Source organism: Pinus tabuliformis, chromosome 2_1 (assembly GCF_031772625.1).
Source record: "Pinus tabuliformis cultivar Carrire ecotype Pingquan chromosome 2_1, CPIR1, whole genome shotgun sequence".
Taxonomy (NCBI): Eukaryota; Viridiplantae; Streptophyta; class Pinopsida; order Pinales; family Pinaceae; genus Pinus; species Pinus tabuliformis.
The window spans coordinates 845,966,953-845,973,812 of record NC_142299.1 but is presented as its reverse complement, the minus strand read 5'-3'; positions in this window follow the sequence as shown (position 1 = coordinate 845,973,812).

The window sequence follows — 6,860 nt, the reverse complement described above, 5'->3', positions numbered from 1 at the left end:
TCATTTCTTAAACTAATTACTGAAATTAAATCATTCAAAAACATAAATGAACATGGCATGTAATGAATCTATTCAGAAAATATTCACAAGAACTGCAAAGAAAACAACTATCTAAAATATTCACAATTATGCATAAAATTACACTGCAGTGTACTTAGCTCAGAATGGGGGCCCTCCACCCTTGCTTGGTACACTTGAAACTTTCAGCTATTGTAGATCAACAATCATATTCCATAGCAAGAACATCAAGAAAATGGAAAAAAAGCTCTTCAAATTATATTCAGAAGTAAAGTAGTCTCAATAGTCATAATACATGTTCATAAGTGTTGAATGTTGTGCTTAAATAAGCCAAAAATATAAAAAACTTAGCTAAAATAGATATAACAACCTATAAGAGTCCTAATCCATCTACTCAGGTCGAACTCATCCTTTTGGTTGCACAAAATATGGTAAAATCCCACTAAATCACAAAACTTCCCGTTTAGTTAGGGATTTCTTGGTGATTGGTCAAGTTTGAATAGCGTTGACCAAGCCTGTTTTGACTCATTTGGACTATCAATCCTTGGTTCCCAAGATTATTGAATATAGCTTCAGTTTCAACCCAGATGTCTTGTACATACGACCTCAAAGGAGCCATTACGAGAAATCCTGTTCTAATCAAAATAATTTTTAATACCAAATTTTTACTAAAATTTCTAAAATTTAAAAGACATAACTATTTTTACCTTAAATTGCAATAAGAGGCAAAAATGTGGGAAAATGACCATGATATGATAGAAAATTATGATGGATAGATGGAAAATGTTTGTGGAAATAGACCAAAAATGGAGAGCCAATATCTCCCCCTTGCTAAGTCTCAAGCATGTGCTCATGCTTGCCTTTATCTCTTTGACCTTATGCCTTTGTATGATGATTGTCTTGCAGATGTACCTGTGGCTCTGCCCCTTGATGTTGAATCTTCTTGTTGAGCTACCTGCAAAATGACATCAATGCCCTCATGTCCTTTTTCCTCTTCCTTGTAGATGGCATTCTTCCCTTTTTGTTTCTCATATTTATATTGCCAAAGTTTCTTTTATCTCTACCACATGTATGCTTGTTTTGAAATAAACATATTTTGTGTCTCTAACTTCTTCATTTTCTTTGTCAGTCTTTTGTTTTCTTTCACTACCTTATTGTTTTGTTCTTTATACATCTCGTTTTCCTTCTTAAGGCATCTTTCCATTATTTCACTGATTTTAAGCTGAGTGGTTAAGTATTTTAATTTCATGGAATATTCTTCATTGTGACCTTCCTTGGAAGCTTCTTCAATATCTTTTACATATGATGATGATCCTCCTTCAATGTCTTCATAGCATGAATCTTTCTCTAACTCTCGAAGTTTTTCTTGTGCCTCCTTTTCAAGTTTTTCAATGATTTCCTGAGGTGATTGTTCATGTGTACTAGGAGGCACTTCTTCTAGGATCTCTACTTCAACATTCTCATATGATTCTTCCATTGTTTTCCTTCTTGGCTTCCTTGGAATGGATATGAGAGATATTTCCTTCTCAGTGGCTATTTCTTCTTGTTTCTTCTTAGACCTTGTTCTTGGATACAAGGGTGATTGCATAAGGTTTCTTGAAAGATGCAATCTCTCAAGTGTTTCCTCATTTTTGGTTGATTGTTCTTCCTTATAGATTTCTACAAAGTGGTGTTTGTCCAAGAAACTATCCCATGTTTCTCCCCTATTCTTCAACTGATACTCAATCAACATCTTAATTAACCCTTGATGGTAGTAACTAACTTCTCTGTTCTTTGTTTTTCCTTTCAACCCTTCAATCATTTTTATCAAACTTTTTGCAAGGAAATAGGGAAGATTTATTGTGCAATCTCCTTTGATGTGTTGAAGTAATTTAATGTGATATAAGTGTACAACACTATATCTCCCATCACATGTAAGGTATTTTTGAGCAACAAGGGCCAATTCTGCCCAAGGTTCTCTTATCCAATCCCTAGGAATTCCCTTAGACTTATCAAATGTTCCTTTTCTCTATTTTTCTAAAAAGAAATTCCACCCTTTCTCTCTAAAATGTTGCCCCTTGTGGTATTCTTCTCCTATGAGTGGCAAATTTGTGGCTTGGGCAATGTATTATGGAGTAATAGGAACAAAAATATCTCCTACTCTGGTTTTCTCATTGTCAAAGTTAGCTATAAATTCCTTTGTTACTTTTCCACTGTGCCCATTAAATTTTCTTAGGAATTCTAATAGCCTTGCTTGGTAGAGTCTTTCTATTGTTTCTCTGCTCCAGTTTTCCAATTGAAACCCATTTGGTTCAATCCTACTTCCCATACCGAAATATGGGTGCCTTTGTTCCTTTTGGTTTCTATACCAATTTAAATAACCCTCTACTGTAAATAATCTCATGACATAAAAATAACTTTGTGTTTTTTTTTTTAAATTTTGTTTGCAAGTTTAATACAATAGAGAAATCATATTTATAGCCAGAGGATAAAGATTTTTCTTGGTATATGTATTGAAAAACAAGATTTGCTTTCAAAAATCATAAGAGTGTGACTTACCAAGACTTGATTTGGACTTTTGAACACTTTTTGTGATGAGAGAAAAGAAAAATATTCTAAGTTTGTCTTTGAAAACACCCTTTCTGGAAGATACTCTGTCAAAATTCTTTTGAGAACACTCTTCTTATCCCTACTCTTCTTTATGACCGAGTTCTGGACACCTTCAGGTTTGATTTTAACCTTCTTTTCCTTTAATCAACACCATACTTGTTTTAGAAATCCAATCTTACTCTACCTTTAGAAATCATCATTTTCTAGAAATGAACAATCCTCTCTGTCTCCTTAAAAATTGAATTTGATTTTGAATGAAACACTCCTTTCTATCCTTCAAAAATTGAATTTGATTTCTGGAAATAAACATTGTTCTTTGTCTTCTTCAAAAATCGAAATCGATTTTTGGAATAAAACACTCTTCTTTGTCCCTCAAAATCGATTTTGGAAATGAATACTACTCTCTGTCTCTCAAAATTTGATTTTGGAAATGAATACTACTCTCTATCTCTCAAAAATCGATTTTGTAAATACACTCTTCTTTGTCCCTCAAAAATCGATTTTGGATAAGATTTTCTCACCTGGAGAAATCGAAATTGGAGATGTACCAATTATCCACTATATGCAACAAAATCATTCATTCATTTACTACCTTTGAGAAATTGATTTTTGGAGATATGAATGAAAATAACCCACAGGGAAATCACAATTTTTCTCAGCAGCATAATCTTCCTCAAAATACCAAGTGGAAAAATAAAAATCAATCTATAGGTCAATTCATCTATGTTCTTAGCATTTGTGTTCACTACTTCTTGAGAAATCAAATCTTGGAGGAAATTAATTTCTGCGTGTTTATACAACAATTAACATTCATTTTTGGATTTGTTGTTGAGTCTAATTAATACTACGAAAGTTTCATGTGTAACAACCTCACACCTAGAGTTTAAATGTAGAATTTTGATGCCACTACGTAGTTAGGAACTCAGATTTTCCACCAACCTTTTCCTTGCTTGGAGTTTGTAGCATTGTTTAACTAGAGTTTATATGCAATAATCTCACACCTGGAGCCTAAATAATGCCACCATACATTCATAAATTGGATTTCCTCCAACGTTTGCTACTAAGAGTTTAATTCAACTGCAACACTGCTTGGTTTCCTTTGACTGCCATAATTTAACTCAATCTTAGACTTAAGATCTGAACTACCTGTAATGAAATCCTACTCGCACTTGACTACGGAATTCTTGGGATATGCTTGGAGATCTCAACGTTTATTTAGTAGGATTCTAATCACTCGAAGTTCTCCTTAGCTTTCTATTATTAAAAATTACACATATTCTATTCTTCTGTTTCTATATCAAAGAGTTGTGTTCCTACCTGAGCTGAGGTGTCACAATCTCATTGAGTTCCTTGTTTTTTTCTCGTGAAGGTACCCTCCGTATTTGCTACTCCCTTCTGCGTAGATGATGAATTCCTTTCTCCCCTCTGCATGAAGGTGTTGGCTCTGTATCTCTGTATCTTTGCTTTTGTGTAGATGATGACCGTTGCTTATGCTATTTCGTGGATGTTTGACTGGGCTTTGAATCTTGTTCGTGGCAACCTGTCACCTCTTTTGTCGTTTTATATTACCATTCCCTTGCATCATTTTTATGCCTCAAATCGATGTTTGAAATCAAAATCAATTTGTTATTTCCATTCCTTTGTATTATTGTTTGTGCCATATACTTTGTCAAAATATTTTTAAATTTATGCACCCACCATGGTTTTGAATTATATGCGCCCTCTTTGGTATATTGAATTATATGCATACTTTGTATTTTTCATCATTGAAACCATTGTGCACCTTCATTACATACTCATATCCATTAAAATCATATTCATGCACATTTCATTTAATGATTTTTGCAAAGTCTTCTTGGTCATAATTTATTCTTCCCCCTTGTACTTTAGGGTTGATGCATGTTTTTCCTTTCACGATGCTCATATTTTCTCATTCTTCATTTATTACTCTTTTGAAATGATTTTGAGGTAGCTCTTTTGAAATGACCATTTTTAAGATCATTTCAATTCTTAGAGTAAAAATATATCATTGAACCATACATCATTCTCTTTTGTTTTTCCTTTATGATACTAACCCATGCTTGCTTGTTTTGCAGAGAATGGTTTGTAGTAAAGAGATATGTCTTAAATAGGTAGTAGGGTGTAAGATGGTGTAATTTTTTTTATGAAAGAGGGATATAGGATTTTATAAAAAATGTGCATGGAATGAAGGGTTTTCTCTCTTATACATTTAAGGTTTAATTAGTCTTATAAATTAAGAATTTTCTTCAAAATCAAATGGTATTAAAAATAATTTGTAACTTATAGTACTTTCTTGATTGAGTAGCTCTTTTCAGTTGATGATGATCTTGAATAGTCTTGAATAGTGAGTGTTGATTAGTATTGATCCCTTTCTGAATAATGAACTTTGAATAAATACAGGTCCCTTCTGATGCTGATCTTTGTATATAAGTCCATTATGACAAAAAAATCTATGTTGATCCTCAGGTCCCTTTGTAGGTTGTTCATGTGATGCTACTCCTATTCAGGTCCGTTATGACATGATGTTTGAACTTTTAGGTCCCTCTTAAGTAAAATTTGCAATTTCCACAAGTCCTTCCTATTTTGAGTTGCTTCCATATCAAGTTGAGCAGTCCATTGATTTTCTCAACTTTTTAAAACAAATGCACCTGTTTTATTCAAGTCTGGAAATTGGAGGATAGAATGTCAAACTGAAACATAAACTGCATTAAAAAGAAAAGAATTCATATTAGCCAAGTGACTGGTTTTCCAATATGAATTCAGATTTGTATTGTGCCAAAAGTATGGATTTCCACAACCAATTTTATTTTATTTATTTATTTATTTATTTTTTATTCTACAAGTAAGGAAGGCATATGACTATGCTTTTCCAAAACTTGCATGTTCTCTTCTGTTGAAAGTTTCTTAATAAAATATTCCTTATTCACTGACTTTTTATACACTTTTAGTCTATGCCCATTGACTAAGAATGATGTTGCAACTTCGTCTATTGTTTTAATTCTCATTGATCCATTGTCAAAGATTTCTTCTATTTCATATGGGCCTAGCCAATGAGTGGTAAATTTTGCTTTGAAATCTTTGTATTTTGAATCAAATAGAAGCGCCCAGTCCCCTATATGAAAAATCTTATTCTTTATAATTTTGTCATGCCATTTCATTATTTGTTGTTGCAATAATAATGTATGTTCTACAACTTCCTTTCTGATCTCATCTAGTTCATTTCGCTGCAGAATTAATTGTTGATGTGCTTTTGACAAGTCTAGTCCTAGTTTGGCTACAAGTCTATATGTATGGATCTCAAACTCTATTGGTAGCATAAATTGTTTACCATAGATAAGTTGATAAGGGCTAAATCCAATGGTATTTTGTAAGCCCATAATGTTTCATTCAGTTTCTCTGACCAATCCTTCCTGTGCATCTTCACTGTCTTTGTCATGATGTTCTCAAGGACTTTGTTTGTTGATTCCACTTGTCCATTCGCCTGAGGGTGATATGGAGTTGATTTCCTATGCTTGATTTTATATTTCTCTGTAAGGTCTCGAATAAGCTTGGAAGTGAATTGTGCTCCTTTGTTTGTGACAATTTTCCTTGGAACTCCAAATCTTACAAATATCTCTTCAAAAAGAAAAGATACCACTGCATCTTCTGTTGCTTTTGACATTGCTTTTGCTTCCACCCATTTTGTTACATAATTAGTACATATTAGGATGTACTTCTTGCCATTATAGAGTGGATTGATAGGACCCACAAAGTCAAGAGTCCATTTCTCAAATGGTTCTATAAGTACTTGTGGTTTCAATGGAATTTCATCAGATACTATAGGCCTGCCTATCCTTTGGTAGCTGTCACACTTTTTAACATAAGTCTTTGAGTCTTTGAATATTGATGGCCAAAAATAGCCTAGATTCAACACCTTGTATGTTGTTCTTTTGTCTGCAAAATGACCACCACAAGCTTCATCATGACATGCTTTTAAAATATCTAGAATTTCATCTTCTCTTATGCATTTTCTAATTAAAAGATCAAATCTAGTATAGAAAAGGTCACCATTAAATCAACTATATCTAGAACTAACTCTAATTATTTTCTTTTTCTATTTGATTGTAAAATGAGAAGCTAATTTTCCAGATGATAAATAATTGGCTATATTAGCAAACCATGGAGTTTTGACTGCTATAGCAAATAAGTGTTTGTCTAGAAAATTATCAAAAACTAGAACAATGTCACTAGAA